The sequence below is a fragment of the Falco rusticolus genome, chromosome 2 (assembly GCF_015220075.1).
Source record: "Falco rusticolus isolate bFalRus1 chromosome 2, bFalRus1.pri, whole genome shotgun sequence".
Lineage (NCBI taxonomy): Eukaryota > Metazoa > Chordata > Aves > Falconiformes > Falconidae > Falco > Falco rusticolus.
This window is the reverse complement of record NC_051188.1, coordinates 72,465,673-72,488,226: the sequence shown is the minus strand read 5'-3', so window position 1 is coordinate 72,488,226 and position 22,554 is coordinate 72,465,673. Positions and strand designations below refer to the sequence as shown.

Here is a 22,554-nt window from a genome sequence, read left to right as displayed (position 1 = left end):
TTTGTGTTTCTGCTGAAATCCAGTTGTTAGCTTAAAGTTTGAGGGCTCTTTCTGTGAGGTAAATTAAGTATATTACTACCAACTGTAAGACTCTGTGGCTCACATTATAGAAATATTTTTTTTCAGCTGTGAACTAATAATTACTTTACATGAAAATAATATTGGGGTTCTTGTTTGAACAGCAGATCTCAAAAGGTTCTTCCAAGGTATAGTCATAAAATGTTTTCAGGAAAAAGAATATTATTTTTTTAAGTATAACAATGGGAAACTGTATGCTGCCCATAGCATGTTCTTTGAGCAGAAGTTTTGGTTTAGAGAACATTATGTTTGTAATATCCTCTGCTACCACATGACACGCTTTTCCAAGTGGATGTTTTTTGTGGTAGATGGACACCTATTAACATAAGTAATTCGTACTTCCAGTTTACCATGACTGGTTCTCATTTGAGATTCCATGTTACTTACTGCATGCAGAGACAGTGTAAGTTCTTTATTAACTGTTTCTTGCTCACTCGCAGTAAAACTGAATGGCATACTAATGATTTTAAAAGGCAAACTTATACTACAAAGTTCAGCACTTGTATGCACGGGTTCATTACTTTCTGAGTGTATGTACATCTTGTATTCAGTGCTTTTAAAAATTCTAACAAGTGATTGCTTTATTTCTTCTTTCTATGCAGTGGTTACCTTCAGTGAAATTACTGTTTTTCATAGACTTGCCTTGGGTAACGTTAGCTAGATGTGGGAGAAAAAAATCCTTCAGTCCTTCATGTTGTTGAAACAATAATTCCTAGTAAATCCCTTTGCAGATTTTACTTATTTTATTTGAAAGACCCCATACAAGTGAAGGATTTTGCTGTTTCACCTGATTTTCTGCTTAGGGATTAACCTTGCATTCTGCAGACTTTTGTGCACTTTGGAGGTGAGCGATGCCTGCATGCCATTTTTTCAGCCAACTTCCAATATTTGTTTGCTCTTTTGTTGTCACAAAACCACAGTAAAAATCTTAGCTTTGGCCATGTTGGCCAGTTCTAGCCACAGACATCCTCCATGCTTAGCTTTTTGTGTGTCAGTAATATTCAGCCAACAAATCCCCTTGAATGAGTCTGTCTTTTGACATTCCTTTCTCTTTCTTTAGAACCACAGAAAAATAAGTCCTTTCTTTTAATGTGCATGCCTGGTGATGCCACCAGGACCTTTTCATCAGTCCCCTGGCAGTAGTTAAAATGGCTGTTTAGCTGTTTGAGAAAAAAAAAAAGAGCTTTCAGTGAGATTTGGGGTATTTTAGCTATTTATCTGCTCGTATTTCCTTGTAACCTTTTTTTACAGAACAGTGTTGTTACTTGGATTCTATCCTGGTCCATTCCTTCTGGACATTTTTTGACTCTTTCCAAATTCCTGTTTTTATCTGTTATATCTGATTTGAATTTTAACTGTTGGATACAATTCCTCTTTGATGGAAGAGACCTTGCATTTCAGTATGCTTTGCTTGCACTTCTGGAATTTCAAGTAAGCAATTGCAGAAATGTTAGAAAAACAAGGCCTAATTTACTGCATGTGTGTATAGATTTAAGGGGGTTCTGTCATAGTCAACTGTTTTGTAAATTGTCAAGTCTAGCTAAAGGAAAGCACAAAAAGTATACCCAGCAAAGCATGTAGAAACTGAACTAAGCTTATAAGGGGGTCTAAAATTCTTTGGAAAAGAACACACTGCATTATTGGATGCTGTCACAGTTTCATTTATATTTTTTTCCATCTGTAATTGTTCTTGTTAACTTCTGGGTGCACTCATAAAAGTTACGGCATAGAAGCCCTTACCTGTCTGTCTCAGTACTTCCCCTGGGTTTTTTTTCATGTGGGCTTCCACAATCTCTAGGTCACATCTCAGCAGAGATTCAGTAAATTCTGTAGTGCTTGCTTTGCTGTTTAGTTTTAATAATCCCTATTTAACCACTTGCTTGTGTCAAGCTACTGATACCCAAAAAGTTAGCAATCAGTTGTTGATTGCATGGTTTCCATGGTAGCATGGATTAAAGATAGCATCTCTAAATTGCAGGCTGATTATAAGTACAACAAAAAAAATTCCTCTGACGTGCTTTTTAATCTTACTAACTGTAGAGATTACAAATTTTCCAGCTTTCCTTCTATACTCTTGTACAGAAAAACATTTCCTCACTGATACAATTAATATTTATTGGAGTGCTCAGTGACTTGTTGCTGCACTGTGCATTTATTGCTGGGAAGGCTGTAGGAGATCACAGGTCGTGGGGTCTAGCTAGCTAGTGAAGTTACCTGCATTAGAGGGGCAGGGCTGGGGTGAAGAGGAGGCGGGATGAATTGGCTAACACACACGCCCTAGTTTCTGTACTGATGTCCTGCATGGGCAAAATAAATCTAACTCATAATAGAACCAAGAAGGGATTTAGTGCTTGTTCATGTCTGTTAGGGAGTTGGTAGGTGGACTCTGGCGTGGTTGGCAGCACAGCATGCAGCGTTGTTGGGAGGCAGAGTTGGGGGGACATGGGCCTATTATACTGATAAAGAGTTAAATCCCTTTGAGTCAGCAACAGAACTTCTGTCTAGCATTTCAGGGAGCTGGAAAGCAGAACTAGGAAACCCTGCTTGCTCAGATCCATTTGAGATAGTGGCATTCAGTACTAGGAAGGAAATCGGAACCAGAGCGCTGCAGGTGTCATCACGTGCTAATGAGTATTTATGGATATGCAGCATGCTTGCTGTTGTCTGCTGTGCTCTTGGCAGCACGTATGCTCTCAGGGGTTTTCCTGGACAGGAGAAAAAAGTCAAGGCTTTTCCTGGAGTCAGAGGTAGGTGTGGGTGACCAGATCACTCTGCATTTGCGTAAGGCCTTGTGAAGTGGAGAGCCCCTGGTAGGAGTGGTGGTAGGAGTTACGTCTTTACGTAGCTGGCCGGGCTTCCTCCTGTGGGCAGATTCTCACTTTCTGAGCTGGCTGCTGCTTTCTGCTTGTCTCTTCTGCTTAAACTTTCCCAAGTGCTGTGCCCTTTATGTAGGTTTCTATCTTATTCTGAGAGCTGAAAATGACAAGTGTGGAAGCATATAATCTTTTTGTAGTCTTGCTATGCTTTGAACTGTTTGCCACGTCTGGCACAGAATGAAGTCTGCTGACTTCTTGTGTGAAAAATCTTGTACTTTAGAGTATGGAGAAGGTGGCTGATAAGTTGTCGGAGGTTGGATATAATTTTTTTAACTGATTTACAGACAATGACCCATTTTATTTCTTTCTAGTTTTGTGTGATGCCCTGTTCTTGGGGTCACTGCGGCCGTTGCCCGTTGTGGCTTCATAAATGCCTTTCTGTGTCGGGTCATGGCAGTTTCCTGTGTTGCTTTGCCTCCTTTCTGAGGATGAAAAGATCTCTGTGGACTTAGCAGGTTAAAAAATAGCTAGGTATGCTATTAAGCTTTTAAAATATCTGAGTGAAAAGGTGCAAAACCAGAGAGTGTATCAACATTTTAGACACAGCAGACACCTCATGGCAGGACCAGAAGATTCCTGTTGAAGCTCTCAGACTGCTGTAGAATGGAACTCTTCCATGGATTCCTGTGGCTCCTGTGGAAGATTTTCATTGACTTTGGGTAAATACTATAAAGCCTCCAAAAAGAAATTATAAAATAGCTGGAATTCAGGCAGTAGAGTTGTGGGTGTCTGTGGCTAGCATAGGACCTTGAGCAAAGGCTTTATTTAGTCTTCACATGATCACATTTGGCTTGTTCCTACCATATTATCGATGTTCATCTGGTTTAGTTGTAGGGTACACAAATTGCCAGGAGTGTGATACATTAAGTGTTAGAGAATTCACTAAAGGTCATTGACAGGCATGGGTTAAATATCAGGTTTAAATGCCACCCAGGAAAGGGCTGTTTGAGTTCCAAAGTCTAGCCATTCGTCTTATAAAAACCACACCTAACTTCCAGTGGATAGGAGATGAGTTAACGGCTTGGTGAGGAATATGTAGATACATACGTCTTTAGCTATGCTCAGAAGTCCCATGCTCAGTGTGGCAAGAATAATTAAGAATGATGGATACGGTAGAGGAAGATGCAGGTCATGGAGACGCACGGGACACCTTTAATCAAGTGCTGTCATTGCAGTTCTTAAATTTCACCGAAGTGGAAAGAACAGGGGAGTCACAGGGGCATTACAGAATTAAATCAGGCAGATGGAATGGTGTGATGTAGACTCTTTTAAAATGGTTCTGATAGGCATGCCTCATGTTACATGAGAACATAGACATCCAGATGGTGAAATGTTGATTGTCCTCCATATTCCGATGTCAAGTAATAGAAAAGCAACACAAATCTTGACTAGTTGCGTATAATCATCAGTATTATTTTATCTGACCTTATGGGTAGCTGTGAACTTGAGTATGAGAATGCTGATAAAGAGCACGTTGCTTCAGCAGTGGGGAAGTAGCTCCTTCACTCGCTCAGATTCTTTAGAAGGAGGATGGCAAGACCAAGGGCATCAGCCAATCCTTAGGACAAGCTGTTATTGCCAGGACAGTATGGTGCTGGTTGGCAGCATCTTGCTATCGTGCAAAGCAGCTGTTCCTGGCATCGGGAAGCTTTCGGCAAGCATGGGAGCTGCAGTAGCAGTCTTGCACAGGAGCACCGTGAAGTGTCACCCATCTAGGGGCAAGCTTGTCTTGATCAGATCTCGCAGGGAGCTTTTGGCTTTGCTTGGAGCAAGTTCCCTTGTCCTTGCTGCTGCATGGTGGCTTGATAAGAGGTCTCACTGCTGATGTAGGCCAAGTGGCTGTATTAAGACAAGGCTGTTCTGAATTTTCACTCACTCAGGACAAGGAAACAAAGCCAGTCCTGCGTTATGAAAGTGAGTTATTCTTTAATTCCGCGAGCTCATTGCCCCAAGCAGGGTTTATGGAAAAGGGCATGGGATAGATTGCACCAGACAGTATCAGCTGTCATTTTAGAAACTGAAGCATCCAGCTCTGGTTGTGTTCTACAGTTTTGACCGAGCTGGGTTTAGAAGCTAGGCTGATAAGGAGCTGTGATGGGTGAAATTCATTCATTTGCTGTATGTATTCAAAATGCTTATGAATTTATACAAACAAAGTAAGCAGCCACATCCTAGAAAAGAAATTGTTTCATAGAAAAGACTATTGCAGCACTGAAAAAAATAGGACTGAAGATGTGTCAGTGTTACGATGAAATGGTAGCAATAGTATTTTGCAGCTATGCGTAAGTTCTCCACAGGCTGTGGGAATTCTCGATGATATGGAATGGGTGGAATAATCGGATTTAGAGTACTTGAAATAATGAGAACTAAGGGGTTTAGCAACTTACCCCTCTTCCAAAGGCTTTCTTGTAGATGCTATTACAGAAAGGCTATTTGAGGAAAGTTAATACATTAGAAACTTCTTTGAAAAAAAATTACACAAAATAAAGGACTATTTATTCAGTTCTCAGCACAAAAATCATTAATAGTGCCCCACTAACAGATATTGAAAACGGAGACCTAAAATTGCTTGCTACAGCAGTAGTTTTGTGGTTTGCTGATGATTAGAGGGGATTTTCAAGAGTAGATAAAATGTTGGCTGCAACTTGGAGCAGTCAAATGCAAGCAGATAGGCTTTAAAAAAAATTTTAGGAAGTTTCCATGCTCTCAATGTAGCGTAACCCCTGCGTAAGAAGGTTTTTGAATTCTGCCATAAAATAATGGATGGAAAGAACAATCTTGACAAACTTCAGTGAAAAAGAGTGGGCAGTTTGCTGTTGTGGTGCAGCATCAAGTTCATTAGATGAAGAAATAAAAACAGAACTTGAAATGGGAGAACATTAGATGGAAAAAGGTAAGCAAGGTTTAAAATGAGCGGTTAGATACGTGTTTCTTGGGCTTTACGGAAAAAATAAAGGCGGGAGGTTGTCGAAGGCAGTGGAAAACAGCTCTTGTTTGCTCTGTTTAGTTCCCGTTGAACAGCGGCGTATGGGGTGGGGAAAAAGCAGGCAGGGGCGCCCTCTAGAGGGCACGGGGCAGTGTTTCCCAGGGGCTGCCCCTCGGTGCCCCGGTAAGGCTGGGTGCTGCGTCCCTGCGGCCGGGCTCCTTCCCTCGCCACCCCGCCGAAGCGGGGGAGTGGGAATAAGCGAGTGACCTGTTACGGCCGGTGTTCCCTACGGGGGGCTCTCACGGTGATGCTGGGGGCACCCGGGCGCCGAGTGGGACTTTCTCTGCTTTGTATACATGTACGAGGGGGGTGCCGTCCTCTTCCATGTAGTTGTCATCGTATATAGGGAGAGATTTCCCTGTGCGTATGGCCCAGCAAAGGGCTTTCGTTCAGGAGGCGGCTGAGGCCGCGGAGCCGGGCACGCCGCTCTGCCGCCTGCGGTAGCCCCGGGACGGCTGCCGGCGCCCCGGGAGGAGGAGGAGCCGGAGCCGCCGGCGGCGGGGGGGAAGGGGCGGCAGGTTTGGGATGAGGCGGGAGGAGGAGGAGCTGGAGCGGCAGGAAGGGTGTTTCCCTGCGCAGCTCCCGGTTGAAGTGACTCAGACAGGAAACTCCCCGCCAGGCGCGGCCCAGGAGCGGAGCCGCCGGGCCGACGCGACCCTTGGCGGCGGCGGACGGGCCGGGCCCGGCCCTGCGGAGCCTCCGGGCGGGCGGACAGACGGGCCGGGCAGCGCCGTTCCCGGGAGCCGGCGGCGAGCGGGTGAGCAGCGCTTCCTCGGGCCCGGAGCGGCCTGCCCGCGGGGTGCGGCCGTTCCGGCGGCGGATCCGCCGCGTCGGGGGCGGCTTCGCCCCCCTCCCCCGCGTACCGGCGCTTTATCTGAGGCGCCGGGCAGCTCCGCGCCCCGCTGGCGGGCGGCCGTGAGCCCCGGGCGCTTATTTCCGATCGATGTATGTACCCCCCGGTCTGTTTCTGGCGCTCCCGAGGGCTGACCCCTGGCAGCGGGCTGGGCCCGCCCCGCCGCGGGGCCTCCCCGGGGCTGCCGGCTTGGCGGGGCCGGTGGCGCCGCGGGGTTCCCGGTGCTCGGGCGGAGCCGGGCCCCGGGGTGCCGGGCGTCGCCTCAGAGCCGCGGCGGGCCGGGGGGCGGGGGGGCAGGTGGCCATGCCCCGCCAGCGGGTGAGGCCCCAGGGGCAGTCACCTACAAGCCGGTGTTGGCCGCGCCTGGGCGTGGGGGCGACGCGTTCTCTTGTGCGTAGCCCCTGTGTCTGTCACACGGGGGTGGTCGGAGCTCCGCTTCCTAGGCTCGCCGGGAGCGGGTTAGGTGGGTAAAAAATAAAAATAAAAAGCCCTGTGCAAGCTTGTCCTGCCCTTCCGATGAAGGCGGTGGTCTGGCGTCCGTGTAAGGACATGAAGCGGCTTCCTCTTCAGGAAGCTGAATTGTATCCAGTGAAAATAACTCTGCTGTAGCGAGAGCAGCAACATAAGCGCCGAACTCCCCGGATGGATGGTCTGGTGCCCCATCCCTCCACTGCCTGTCCTTCCGAGCAAGGAGATGAAAACACGCACGCACTTCATCTGATGTGTGTGATGTGTGTGTGTAGTTCATCGCACTCCGTGCGTGCAGTTCATCAGCAACTCTTGCTAATCGGCTCTGCCTTGCAGTAGGCTCTCATTGCCTTGATTTTTATTCCTGTGCCTTTTGATGACAGGTTTGAGTAGCACTTACACATGTAAATAGTTGGTTGCGCCAGGGAGGCTGTTAGGAAGAAGTTGTTTTTGTGGGATGTAGCCAGTCTGCCTGGAGTGGTGGCTGGAGAGCATGTACTGGAGGGGGAGGAAAGCTGTCTGGAGGAATTTCTCCTTAATTAGAAGGTCATACCACGCTTTGCTGTAAACTGTGGGAAATGGAAAGCCTAGGCTAATGAGCAACTCCAGTCCTTATTGCGTTCCAGTTACTTATTTGCCATAACTTTATTATAATAAACTCACTGAACACGTACACCTGCAGTGGTGCTGGTTAGCGTGTTTTTCAAAGTGGAACTTCTAATAATGCTGTAATGCAGTTCTGTGATCTTTGGATTACATTTGTATTAATTGCACTTAAACGAACTGTTTTATGCTCAGACTGAGTGTCTCTGAGCTATATGCTAGAAATTGCATCCCTAGTCCTTATTTAAGTGTTCTGGTTCTTGGCTTTAAGTCCTGGGGTTTTTTACCTTCTAAAAACTCTTTTTTGCATTTGCAAACATGTTTTTTCCTGGTCTAATGTAAAAGGCTCTTTAAGCATTCCCTGACAACTGGTCTGTGAAGTCGAGCTGGTGTAGGCAGCCAGTTGTCTCTGTAGCTGCCAGAAGGGAGGAGGAGGGATTCAGAAACAGCCTGTATAGCACTGGGGTACAGCAGGAAGGCTGAGTCCCAGTGTCGTTAAAGCTTGCTGGCTTTGCCCTCTAAGAAACGTGCAGTAGTATTCCTCTGCAGTAGCTTAGATTTCTTTTTTATTTGTTTAGTTATTTAAAAGGGTTATGTGTTTGGTGAAATATCTCTGTTGTACTCTGTGGGTTTTAGATTGCTACGTCTCGTTTATTTATTTTTTTAGAGAAGAAGGATCTTGGAATCTTGAGAAGTAACCCCCCCCCCCCCCCCAACTGCCCTGCTGAAGATGACTAAGACTTTGTGTGTTTTGTTTACAGACCTTGGGTTTGGTCAGTTCCCATTGAGGGTCATGATAAAGGAGAGCAGAGTGGTGTTTGAAATGTGTTTTGGCGTGTTAACTTAAAACTTATAACTTAGACTAAAATATTGTGATATTTATTAAGTGGAGCTGAATTACTGTTTATATGAATATATGAATAGGTGTTTAAAAAAAATGATCTCTGTTATAAGAAAGGGGATGTTCCACCGACAATCCAGACTTCTCAGTTTTTAACTTCTGAATGTGTGACTTTCAAAAGCTGTGGTCCTTTAGTGATATACCTGTATTATCCAAAGTGTTCATTAAAAAGGTCCTTGTTTCTTCAGTTTGCCTTAGGTGGAAATGAGCCCCTGGGCTTGAACCCGTGAATTCTCTTGACCCATTACACGACTTCAAAGTGTAGTTAAGTAGCTAACAGATATCTGTTCCAGCTATGTGTTTGATGTTTTATGTTAGAGGTTTGTTTGATACTTTCCTTAAGTTTTGCTTAGTGCTTTGTTTATTCATGCTGCAAGAGAGATGTCTTGGAAGGTGGCTCGTTCCCGAGGGTAGGTTTCACAATCTTGTCATAACTCTCTTCCCAGAATCATATGATTTTTATTTTTTGTTTCATTTCTCAAAGATATCCAAGATATTCAGGCTGAGGTAGAAGCTTCAGGGCGGTTGGATTTGAGCTGCAAAGTTGGAACAAAAAATCTCCACAAAACTTCTTTTCTTGGATTGAGTTTTATTCATCCTTTGGCCCAAAAGCTGCTAAATTGCTCGCAATGCTATACAAGAGCAAATTGATTTTACCATGATTTCCACACGTATTTATGCACACAACAAGACAGTTTCATCCTACAGGCGTTCCTTTGCATTCTCAGGGCAAGTTCTTCGTGTGATTCCTTTGCTGTACCAACAAGTAAAGTAAACTTTAATGTCGGGCAGTGTGTTATACCATAGTGAATTGGAACTCAGCCATATGATTGACTTTGCTTCTCTTGAAACAGTGACAGTGTGCATTTCTGAATTTTTGTTTTTTATATATATTTTAAATAGCTGTAGTTACTATGGCAAGCCCCAACTTCATGAGCAATTATTCTTGAACCAACTTAAGTGCTTGTTTACCTAGGGATGCTGCAGGAGCTTGACACAACCCAGGCGTGAATGGCCAGTGAAGTGGTTCAGATGGTAGGAAAGTGATTCGTTTCAACAATCCTGAGCTTCCATTTGGACACGCTTTCAGATCACACAGAGAGGGAACAGTAAATTTAAGAGATCTGGAAAATATTGATATTTAGAACATATACCTTGTTACAAGTGGCTTCTGACAGACCTTATTCTTGCAAGGCATTTTGTTAGTATGGCTACATTATTATTTGAGTATATAACATGTGAAAGCCACCTGTGCTTGTCCTTTTTTTTGTGCGCATGTGTGTGAAACTGACACAGTAAAGTGAAAGGAGGATGTTTCAACCTTGTGAAATAGGGTTATATACCTACAAAACCTGAGAACTTAGTGGTATTTTAAGCTATTGACATTGGTTTAGGATGCTTCTTTACTATACGTATGCCCTTAGAAGCTGATGTTTGTGGGGGTCAAGCATATGCTTTGCTGTGTAATACTCATAACTGAGAGTGTGTACTGATTTGCATGGTGTAAGTATAGTGCCTTTAATCCACATCACCTCCCTTTCCAGTGGTAAAATATAGGTATGATGCATTGATGAGACTTGCTACAGGAAGGCAGAGGGTGCAAAATAACAGATAATATTTCTGTATCTTGGCACTAGAAATGCTGTAACTCATATTTTGGGTAGCTCCTTATCTCTTGTAAACATGCTGGCAAAAACCTCTGAAGCTCATTTTCTTCATAGAACTTAAGAGATTTTCTCTGTGTCAGCATGTACTGTTTGCTCTCTGTTATGTCTGTAAGTATATGTGCATTCATAAACGTGTGCGTTGTAGAGAAAATCCCATCTTCAAACAGTTCAGTGTTTTTTGTGAAAAGTGGCCGTCTCAGACTTCTAACTGGAAAAAGCAGGGTCGCGGTGAAGGTGGCTGTGACACATGATTGTCAGGCATTTGCCACCTCAGTAGAAATCCTGTTCCCCTCAGGCTGACGGTCAGCAGGACAGCAAATGGATTTATAGCTGTGTAGCCTTTCTACAGAAAGACCGTTGTGGGAGAGATGATTTCAGATTGTGGGCAGCAGAGTTGCGAGCAGATCTGGCTGGGGGTACTGGGCAAGGAGCCCAGCTCTCCAAGCTTTCCTGGCTGGGAGGTGGTGGTTCCTGCTTCTGGGGATAGCTAGGAGCAGTGCTTGTGCCCTGCTGCTGTATCCCTTCCCCACATTTTCTGTGGTTGTTCCATTGTGCCAGACCTCTGCTTCTGCTGGCAGGGACCCCAGTGGGGCATTGGTCTCACGGCCTGGTGAGGCACTGAGCTCAGGGAGGGCTCCCATGGTACCTGAATGAGCTGCTTGCTGGGCACTCCCTGTGTGGCATTTACCCAGCTGTGGTCTGCCAGGTGTGGATTTGCAACCCTCCAAGTCATGCTGTGAGGTCCCCGTTAAACTCTTCTTGATAACCAGAGAGAAGTAAAGGTGGACATGGTGGTCCTTCAGTTGTGTGGTTGCTCTGTGGTTCTGTGTGTGCATTGCCAGGACTGTGCCCTAGCATAGGCACAGCTTAAAGCGAATGTCCTCCGCAAGAGGGGAGGGAGGCTCTACCTGTGGACTTTAATAAAGCTTTTCTTATTTCCAGTTATCGGGTAACACGCGAGGAACTGATGCTTCTGTTCTTGCTTTCATTAGAGGTAAACGCCAGGGCAGCAGGCTGTGGTGCCCTCCTTTCCACCTGGTTTGTGAGCGCGAAATTGCATGTTTTCTCCATGCTTGGACCAGATGTGGGAGATTTTCTCAGTTTAATGGGATGTGTCCCAGCAAGCCTCTCACAGGGCTGGTTTCTGCTGGTCTGCTTTTCAGCAATATTGGCCAGGAGGTAATAGAATGATCAAGCAACTTTTTAAAGCCAAGAATTACTCATTTGGAGCAAAAAATGCCATTCCCATTCCTCTCCCTCCACTGAAAGGCATCTTAAGACTTCAGGCAGGATCTAGACTTATGCTTATCTAGTAAGACATTCTCTACAAATGATTAGCAGGTTGAGCATCAGTAATGTTCTTATGAATGAATAAAATATGAAGTCAAAGAAAAAAATAAATGGTCATTTTGGTTTTAGAAACAAATACTCAGATTTCAAAATCAGTACTGTGGTATTATGTTTGGACATGAGTTTCAAGAGTTGATGTGCTGAGTAGTGTGATTCCAGCTGTGTAAATGGTACAAGGAACTTTTGGAGGCGCTTAATTTATGCACTACAGGTATATTTGTTTCCAGGGTTTAGGTAAAAATATTGTAGTGCTGTATGTCACTTTAAAATACTTTAATTCTCATAGGGACATGGACACTTTGTTGGCAGGAAATAAAAATGTTGTAGACCTGAACTTGATTTATAGTCTTTCAGTATAGCTCTAATTATTTTAAGTGGGCTCACTGACATATATTAAATCGATAAGGAGAGTACACTGAATTATACATTCTGAGTTTAAAGTTCAGGTAAACTTTAAGGTAAAACAGATGTGGATGCTTATTAGGTGGTATCAGAAGTAAAGCTTTTGATGAATTTTCACTGAAACTGCATATTTTCATGCATTGTATAAAAGTGAAAGTATAAAATGTTACAGATGATGAGCTTTTTTAGAGGAAGAAGAAAGCTTAAGAAATTAAAAGCTATTTGCTTATTTCTGTTTTCTCCTCCACCCTGTCCTGCAGTATTTCCTTAATTTTTAAAGAGAACTATTAAATTATAACTTGCTTCTTGTTTAATTCTCCCCCTCTTTCCCATAGTGATCACAGTGGTACATTTTTTTTTTCTTAACAGTTTTTGAAGCCTGTTCTAGTTAAATACCATAATTTTTGCAAAATTGCACATTATTCTTATGTTGGATATTAAATGAAAAGCTACTTTTAAGCACAAATAGTACAAATTTGCCTAACATATCTTCCAACCTATTTTTCAGATAAAGTGGTGTAATTATTTTTTTTTGTTAAATGAAAGTTGAGAGAGTTATATTGTTGATTCACTAAGTATTTACAGGTAGAGGGAAGGAGTGGGAATGATAGCACACAGCCTTTGTTTTAAAGAGTAAGTTTTATTGAAGCCTTCCTTGGCTTTTTAAACTTCCCACTGGGTATAATTAATGCCTGTCGTGATTGGGGGGCATATGCTGTAAGACGGAGCCGGATGCATAACACAAACGCTATGGAAGGGAGATTTGGGGGGCTGCCCCTAGGTGGGCAGTTGCCCCCAGTGGTGCTGTGGCAGGTGGCCTCCATGGAGGAAGGGGCTACTGCCCAGCAGGCTCCGCTGGGAAGTGGTAAGGCTGGTCCTGGAGCAACCATGTCTGGAACTCGGCTCAGGAAGAGAGTGCTGTCCTCCCCTCCCTTGAGAAAACCATGTTTTGTTCTTTATTTCTCCCCAGTTTTGTGAAATCAAAGTACAGTTCCAGAACTCACGTGCTTAAATGAACAGTTTGCGTAAGGCTGAGGGGTTGTGTTGTTGCTTAGATGGAAATCTGAAGATTCCAGACTCCTGTCTTTCCATCTTTGTGGCTCATCCCCCTCGCCTGTATGTGACAGACTGTTGTTCAGCCCACTGTCCACTGCTCCTTTCAGTGTGTGCACACAGGTGTGCCCTTTTTTGATTAAAGTAACAGCAGTTCCTCCACACCAAATATAAAGGACAACCAACCAAACCCATGTTGAATAGGTATGAGCATGAGCAATTTGTGATGGTGCTCTTTCTGCAGGATGAAGGGTGCTGTGTCTGAGCAATGCCAGGCTAACTCCGTGTGCACGTGCTTTCTCCTGTGCTTTCTGGGGTGGTTATTGCTCTTGCTGCTTTCTTCCTTGTTCTTTGCAGAATCCTTACGCTGGCAGTATTATCTTTGCTAAGAAACGAGAGAGCTTTTCACAGCTGCTGAACGTGCCATAAGCTCTGTGCTTCAGTGCTTAGCTTCTGTGCTAAACTTTAGTCTTGCCCAAAGCAATGCTGTGCAGCATTGCTTCCTTACACACCCTTGCAGCACCAGTAAGAATCAGAAACAGAAGTATGGAAGAAATGTGCGCTGAGGACAGCTGCAGGAGTTAACAGCAGTGTCACAGTAAAATGGCCAAAGCAGAAAAACAAGATTAAACGAAAGGGGAGGGGAGGAGTGAACTCAGTGAGAGGAAAAGAATATGAAAAAGAGAAGGAGAGGAAGTTAGTCAAGAAGCAATAAGAGAACTGGAAGTTGAAGGACAAGCAAAATGTAAGTTGCAGTTGGTGCAACTCAAAGATGTAATGTCAGGGAGTGTTAAAGTTAAAAGTAAGTTAAAGTAAGTGTGGCAAAATGGATCTCGGCACACCTAACCTAGAATGAGACAACAGTTAAATCTTCCAGTCTAGCCTGAAGAGAGACCAAGTATTGCAGAAGGGTTTTTAATCTGTACGTAAGTTTAGGATTAATGATTTTTTTTTCCATGTTCACTCAGAACTAACTCAGCTCTCTAAGGATTAATCAGTAAATCAGCACAAACCCCATCAGCCATCTAGCCCCACCAACAGCGATTTTTTTAGTTTATATTGGCTTATGTACACAGATAAACCAAACCAAAGCCCTCTGTGAATTCCTGTAGTGCAAGTGCCATTGCAGAGGGAGTTGCGTGCTGCAGACCAAGCTGCAGCGACAGGCCCTCTCTCCTTGTTCGCATGTGTGGGATGACTTTGGAGCAAACTTTACAGGGTTAAGCTTCTCCCATATCATTGCACTGGATTCTCAAATAAAATGAGTGGGGATGAGGAGAACCAGTTTCCCATTTCTGAAGTGTGTGCATCACACTGCACTTGAGATTCCTGCATGGGGATAGCATTTGACCCTGTATTTTATCATTAGCAAGTTGCATCCCTCCTCCAGAGCTTCAAGATACGGAAGGATGCTGCAGATGCGTAGTACTAGCCAGGCTTTCTGTTGGAATACCTGGTGATGACTTGCTGTCTGCTGCAGGTGCTGCTGCTGTAGAATTTGTATGTACTCATCTATGTGCTACTGCTGGCTGCTAACAGAGCAGGAAAAAATAAATCTGCTCTTGTGCTGACTTGCTAGCAAGAACATGGTGACTCCAGCCTTGTGCTGTGATATGGGAGTGCTAGGGTTGCATGATGTCCTCTAATTGTGCGAGTTTTTTTACTGATGCTTTAAAAGGGAGTAGCTAGTAGACCTGCAGCTGGTGGCAGGCACCAAGAAAGGCAATTCTGTCCTACCGTGGCTCACCAGGCTTGGTGTAGGCTTTGTCCAAAGAGCCTGAGAATTCCCATTTATAACCTGGTGATACTGAGTGTCAGGCCTTCCTGTCATTGGAAATGTGCTTGAATTCATCCAGGACATTGGAAGAGAAAGCCTATAGTTACTTGACAAGCATGACTGATCATCATCTGAGTGCTGGTGGTCAGTGTGTCAGCAAGCCATTTCAGCTAAATGACAGCATCCTTAGCAGCGGTGTCCTCCTGACCTTAATTATCTTGTGGGAGGGAGGGAGGAACAGTACTGACTCATGGAAGTGTGGCTTTCAGGTTGCACTGATGGTGCTGCCGTTGCTTGCCGAAGTGCTCAGTATCACACAGAATTTGGTTTTCGAGGCGGTAAGAGTGGTGTATCACTGAGCGCTTGAACCTTGTTTGCACAGTCATAGTTTAAGTATTGTGTAAAGAGACCGGGACTGCTTGTCATGATGTTTCCCTGCAGGGAACAGAAGCTGGACAGATAGCAATGTAGGCTACCTTAATGAAGAAGGTTGCATGAAAGAAACATACACGACTGAACACAAGGAGCTTTTAGTTTGGACAGTTGAGGTTTTCAAAAAACCCCACCAAACATAAAACCTCTGTGCTTTAGCCTTACATTTTCCCTCAAACCTGTGGCTGTGCCTGGAAGCCTGCTTCCCCCTCTGCGCCCCTACAGTGGCAGGGCAAAGCAGTTAATGTGAGCCACACTGCCCTGTAGATGTCTAATACTAAATTAATTGTTTACATTATGTGGGTGTTCTGGGAATTGCTATGGTGCTGGGATGGGATAATTCAATGCCAGAATTTTTGTTTTCTCTTTTGCACCTATTGAGCCTTTTTTTTATTCCAATCACAGATGTATTTTTGAAAGCTTAACAGTATGTCAAATCTGTGACACACAGAACTGTCAGCTGCTGTTTGCTATCTTCTGTCTTTTACTTTAATCAGGCAGGCCACTAAATGATGTGAAAAGCATTTTTCTTTGCTCCTTCAGCTTATGCAAATCTGTTGCTTAGGAACGAAGAGGAGCTCCAGTCCCAAAAGGAACATCTTAGGCTGGTTCCCTTGGCAAAAAGACAGATTGTGCTGTCCAGAGCACAGGGAAAAAGAGCAATCAGCCAGTGAAGATCCAGCACATTGCTGTTCTCTGAAGCACTTTAGTTATCAGTCTGTTAAAATGTTTTCTGCTTGGTCTGGATTAATAGGTATGCTGTTGAACAGCTGACGCTTTTGAAGTTTAATTAAAATGGAACTAAAAGGGAATTTTTGAGACCAATCTTGGAGGTTTGAAAGAAAAGTAATATTACAGTAATCACTGTGCTGTTCTTGGAAGAGAAAATCTGTTCCTTTTGTTAGCTCTTCCCTTCACAGGGCCTTTTGTGATCAGAGTCTCACAGTTTAACTTGAGTAGGAACATTACATAGAATATTGGATCAAATTTTCTCCATAGAAAAAGGATTTAATTGATTTTCTGCAAGCCAGTAACTTAGAAGAATGGCGTAATGCGACAGAAGAAATCTGAAAATGTGTAGCTATAGGGATAAAACTTGACTTCTGCTGCTGTGCAGACCAAGCCTATTCCTGTGGGAATGTTGTCGTTCGCTCCCATGGAGTTCACTGAGATTGGTCCCACAGACCCTGGTTCAGCAGGCCATTCAGTCATCTTGTAAAATTAATCTCTGTTTTAGTTTCTGTCCTACACATGGACTGTGGAATGCCTTTGTTCTTCCTTTTTGAAGGATATGCTCCTCTTTTCCCTCTTTAACTGTTCTGAATAGAATTTTCCTGATTTTCATAAAGGTATTCTGTCCTGTAAAGTAGGGTAAGCGTTGCTTGCTTTATTTATGTGTTTATGCCTATTTTAAAGAAACAAAACAACTCATTTGGATAATTGTTTCAATTAATGGATTGCACAGCAATTGTAATCTTCAGTGTATGTGCCAGCCTTGAGATTCTGTTTTAATTTGATTCAAAGGTGCTTTTGCAGGCTTAGGAAAGAAGAGAGGCAGTGTCAAAGGAAGTACTATTTAAAGTGCAGACATACTTCCTCTTTGTCTTATTTTGGGCTTGGGAACATGTACAAGCACTTGGAGATCAAATGCATCTATTTAAAAGCAAAATTAAGAAATGTGTCCAGTGCTGCAAAAAGATACAGAGCATCCTTTCTGACACCTGTTTTCAGTCAAATGAAATGGCATTCTCATCTGCAAAGTCATAAAATATTCTGAAATGTCTGTAACCCAGCAGGTTTTTGTTAGTCATTTAAACTCCACCTTAATTATCTCACTCTTTGGCATTATCCTTCTCCGTTTTTTTGGATATGAAGTAATTTTTTCAACTTACAAATTTCACATTTGAGATCTTTTGGGGTTACTTAGAGCACAGTCTTACCAAACACAGTCCCTGAACGTCCCAAAACACCTCTGCTTTCTTGGGCTGTATTCTCACACTAATATTTGCATATGTTTTGTTGGTGTTGGGTGTATGCTGGTTTCAAGCGTTTGTTTTACTGAGTGCGCCTGTGGCCCGTTCTGTGCACTGGGAGGCAGGGTGTGCTGCAGCATCTCTTCTTGCCCCACTTGGGCAATTGCACTAGCGTGTTGCTGAACATACCGTGGTGACTTCTGCTGCAGAGGAGAAAGAGAAACTGTGCTTGAGTGGGTCAGGCTTTGCTGATCCCAGCTCAAAGCGAGGTGTGCAGCCCCTGGCTGCCAGCTGCAGCCCAGAACTGCTGATCCAGCCTTTTGTGACTGGGCCCCCCGACTTCTCCTCTCGAACAATGGGAACTTGTCCTGCATTTATGGTGGCCACGGGATATGTTTTTTCTTAACTGTTTCAGGCTGTTTGAAGTGTATGTAACTACCTGCATTTTGAATGGATTCATGCTTATTTTAAACTTCCAAGTTTTATTGGAGCTTGTTGGTTAAATGACTGAAAATACAGGCTTGGAATTCTTAATTTTGTTTTTTGAGATGTGTATTTAAGATACTGGTGTCCAACAATGTGAAGTGAATGACTTCCTGTGGTCTGGCTTGTACAGTTTGTAAAAATAAAGTTTGTGACAATTTCAGTGCTCAGCCCTCTCTTTTCCATCTGAATGGTGACTTTGTTTTATGTTTTGTTCCTGGAAGAGCACTTGCACTCTTCTATTTCCCTGTGCACCCTGTTCCTTTTCGTTAATTTCAGCAGGAGCTTAGCCAGTGCTGCTCCTTCTCTGACTCTTCCCACCCTGGCTCCAGTCTTTGCCCAGGTAGCTCTTCCTGCCTGCCTGGCCAAGCGTGGCCAGAGGTGGGGGTATCTGTGTTTGGGGCAGGGAGGGAGAGGGTCTGTCAGAAGAGAAAGCAGCAGTAGATGGGCTGCTCTGAAGAGGATAGGACCTCAGGAGAATATTGTGCTGCTGGCTCTGCTGTGGGGACAGCCTAGGAAGAAGAAAGTGCTTTGTTTTACATCATTGTCTCTTTCATACTTTTTTTTAATTGCAGATTAATGATAAAAGGAAATCACTGTCCATGAACAGCTGAGCTGTTGCGTAAGTGAGATGCTCTGTTGCTCATCTTACCAGCTGGAGTGCCCTGGGTGGTGAGGTTGGCTGCTGTGGCTCCATGTGTGATATCGGAGGTTCCCGCTCTGTGGCATTGCCTGCTTAATCCACATCTTTCCCTTGCCGTGGTATCCAGGGCATGAGACGAGCATGTGGTAGCAATAGACCCAGTTGTGTCCATTGCCTGGTCTTTCCAGTATGCAGCAGTATGGCAAAAGATGTGCTGTAAGAAGCTGACAGCAAAAAACACCTGGAAATTGTCACTGTGTCCAGACTGTTACCTGCTGCAATCCCCCACATTTCAAGTGGAAAGACTGCTGGCTTACTGCTTTGATGATTGTGTGAGGTTAAATCCTTAAAAGATTTCAAGGTGAGGGTGCTTAGGTGTTCTCAGGGTATCAAATCTTTGAGTGGGTGGTGCAAAGGATGCCTGTCAGCTATGGGATTTAGTAATTAATTATTTTTATTTGAGGGAAGTTTAACCTTGTTACTACTTTTTCCAAAAAGGAGAGCCAGGTTTGCCATAAAATGATAAAATGAATGCCTCTGCTTGCTGTATAATAGTCTAAATCTGTAAAATGCTGTAAAATAGTCTAAAGTGCCTTCTGAGGAAGAGTTGCTTTCTCTGTAGCTTGATACTCTCTACTTCTTTTGGTTGTTTTTTTGGTTTTTTTTTTTGGTTACCAAATGACTGAATTATACTGTTTATCTGTTTTCTGTAGGAACTTGACAACCTTAGTCCAGGTGCAAATGCCAGTTTCCAAGTAATTTAAACAGCATAGGTATTTGTACCTCTCCAAGGATTTACTTTCCATTCTTTCCTAATATATTTTCAGGATACTCAATATACTTTTTGATATTTTTAAATGTTTTGCAATTACATGTTACCATTGTTGTCATCTCCTGATCTTGTCTGACATAGCTATAGAATTTCATCTGATAATTTTTGTGGTGAAGGGCTTTATTTTTCATCTGTAATTAGGTATCATCAAACCCAGTTGAGGCTGAACTTTTAATGTTGGGAATCAGTGTCTTTTTAAAGCTCAGCTGGATAGATTCTTAAGGCCATTAGAGGCTGTTTCTGGAGAAGTAGTGGCCACATGATTGTGGCAGAGGTTAAAGGGGAGCTGTGTGGTATTTCTACATTTATAACAAGGTCTCGAGAAGCCTACAGTTACGTAAGTTCATTTGCTTTACCCATATATATTTTTTTTTTAAACTTGGTTGCTAGCTACAGGTCACATCTGTTGGATTGTGTGTGCTGTTGCTGAAAACGTGTAAGAACTATCTCCTACCATCAAGTATCATTTTCCTGTACTAGCTATTTATAGATTGAGTGCCTGAGTCTTTTGAACTTCCCTTTGGTAAATAATCTGACCTGCTTAACGCTGTCACGGGAAGAAATCTTACAAACTCAACATTTTTTCATAACTGCTTAACTCTGCAGAATTTGGGGGAATTTTTTTTTTACATTTGAACTTGAGAGCTGAATAGTGTTACAGCAGTAATTCAACAGCACTCTCACAGTGATTCTGAAGTTAATGCTCTTTTCTCTACTTTCTGCTTTCTCTGTCCTTACCTTCTGGGTTTCTATTCTTTCTTCTGGTCACTTTTCATGTTCGGTTTGGGTTTGTTTTTTTTTTTGTTTGTTTGGTTGGTTGGTTTTTGGTTTATGTTTGTTTTTGGGTTTTTTTGGTTTTGGTTGGTTGGTTGGGGTTTTTTCCCCCAAAGACTTTTTCCCCTAATTTGCTCCTATTCATATTTATTTTTTTTTCCAAAGAGTCTGAAGCCTCAGGAGGCCTAAAAGAGCAAGGCTGAGAGATGCATGCTGGGTGTTTTCTGATATGCTTGGAATTAAGTATGTACATCTTTTGCAAAGACTTGGATGTTATTCTGTAAGGATGGAGTTGTGGAAGCAGTGTCCCTACTAGGATTAACATTCATCTCCTCTAAATACCAAAGGGATGTTGTGAGCAGGACACTCCTTGCCACACAGTTGCACAGCTGAGAACAACAGTACAGAATTATGACTTTTTAAAATACTGGCAAATCTTTTGTCTGAATATGTTTCAATAATAATCCAGCTCAGAAGTTAAATCAAAGTATAAACAACACTAAAGGAGCATCAAGTTCTGGCGCCTTTCTTTTGGGTTGTTTTTTCTTGTGGTCAAAATGTGACAGAGGCAGCTCAGCAAGCTTCTCCACAGCACAAGGCTCACCCAGTGCTCATCTGCTTCAGAACTGGAGGAAAAGAAGAATATCTTAATTTAAGCTAGTCAGTGGCCTTGCACTAACATACCCAGAGTTTCCCTAAAAAACCCTCTGACTGATAGCTCTTGATCCATGGACACGGTGGAACTTGGCATTGTAAGGCTGAACCTTGTCTGTGCAGGAGACAGGGATTTTCTTACTTTGAAATCCAGAAAAGGGAGCTGAGAATTGGCGCAGACGGTGCTGTCTCCTGCTTCGAAGGATGGGCGTGCTCATCAAACACCAGAACTGAGGAAAACAGCTTGCTGGTGCATGTGATTCTTTCTCCTGGAAGGAGGATGTCAGATAATCAATGTTTTTTAATTAAACTTTGTATGTCCAGGAAAACATGTTCATTGAGTGCATCTTGACTTTAGTGCTGTAATGATGGGTCATGATACAAAGATAACAAAAAGAGGATTATTTCAGAAGTAATTCTTACACGTTTTCAACCTGAGAGAATCCATCCTGGAAAATCTCAGGTAGGTACAAAGCTGAAAACACAATGTTGTAGGAGTTTAGTAAGAAAGTTGTGCTCCCAGCTTGGGTAAATTTACTGGTATAGCTATAATTATCAGTATGACTATGGCATTTTAATCTGTTCTCATTTAGGTAAACTCCTAAGCACACTTTTTTTAAGTAGGTCTTTGAAGTTTGTGTTCTCTGCCAAAAAGGAATATGTTAAAGTATTAGCTCTCCTGTCCAGCAGTTTCAGCTGTAAGTACTCATAGTGAATGACTGTAAAGGTGGCAAGACTATCCGATTTTGTGTCTTTTAGTTTTCTTGATTTAATTTTTCTGAGACTTAGGGATGGGACACATGGACGACACACATGGAATTTCTGGTTTTGCCAACCCTCCATCATTGTACATAAGAAACAGCCGTTGTCTTTTGGAGCTTGTTTTATCAACAACAGTAGAAAAGATAGGCGAAACCGCCTCAAACTTAAAGGAAATCTTTTGTCCTTGTCACAGGGCTGCCGCATCAGGCAAGGGGGTGGCATGTACCATATGGTGGTGTCACCTGGCTGTGGGACGTTGTCTCCAGGCTAACACAGCGTGAGTGTAGCAGAGCTCCAGCCGTCCCTCTGCTGCCACTGCTGTTATCAAACCTCCGCTGCTTGCTTCTCAGTGGGCAGAGGGGAAGCATGAATCATGGCTTTCCGACATTTGGAAGTGTGTCAGAGCTGGGCACGAAGGAGCTGCTTCCTCTTTCCCATCTTGCTAGGTACCGGAGTAAAAAGCTGGAGAACAGGAGCGCTGAATTTGGCCAATGGAACACCAGGAGTGTAGATACCTTTGGCAAAATTACAAAGTGGAGCAGTCGGTGAGAGACCTTAAAACAAGAAGCCTTTTGTAACAGTCTGTGCCCAATTGCTTGTTTTCCCGGTTCGAAAAATGCTGATCTGTCTTTGGGAAGTCATGCCGAAGGGCTTGGAATAATGCATCTTCCTGTATTTCTTTTCATAACCCAGAGGGCAGCAGGAAGCTTTTGTTTCTTAGATTGTGCCTCTGGCCTGGTGATGGGGCTTTCCCACACTTGTGCTATTAAATAAATGACAGAGTAAGTGAGATGGGATTCTGGTTTTGCTTACGCTTTCATTTCTATTTTTAAATTACTTTCCAAGTATTAAAAAAAAAATCCACGGATGGTCTAATGTCTAATAGTCTGAAGATAGAAGGCTGATGCTGGAGGATTACTCCTGTGCTGTTATAAATATTGAGGCCAAAAGCTTGCAGGTGTGCTTTCTGAAATGGCATGTACAGGG

The 22,554-nt window shown here is 43.4% G+C and overlaps 1 protein-coding gene across 2 annotated transcripts in view; it reads left to right on the top strand.

Annotated features, from left to right (window-relative positions):
• The first annotated feature begins 6,524 nt into the window (after positions 1 to 6,524).
• Positions 6,525 to 22,554, top strand: part of CYFIP1 (cytoplasmic FMR1 interacting protein 1) — a 76,578-nt gene continuing 60,548 nt past the window's right edge. The window contains exon 1 of one of the 2 annotated variants that reach the window (XM_037376125.1): positions 6,525 to 6,697. The gene's annotated coding sequence lies outside the window, so the exon portion shown is untranslated. The remainder of the gene's footprint in view (positions 6,698 to 22,554) is intronic. The other variant, XM_037376124.1, reaches the window with a different exon arrangement.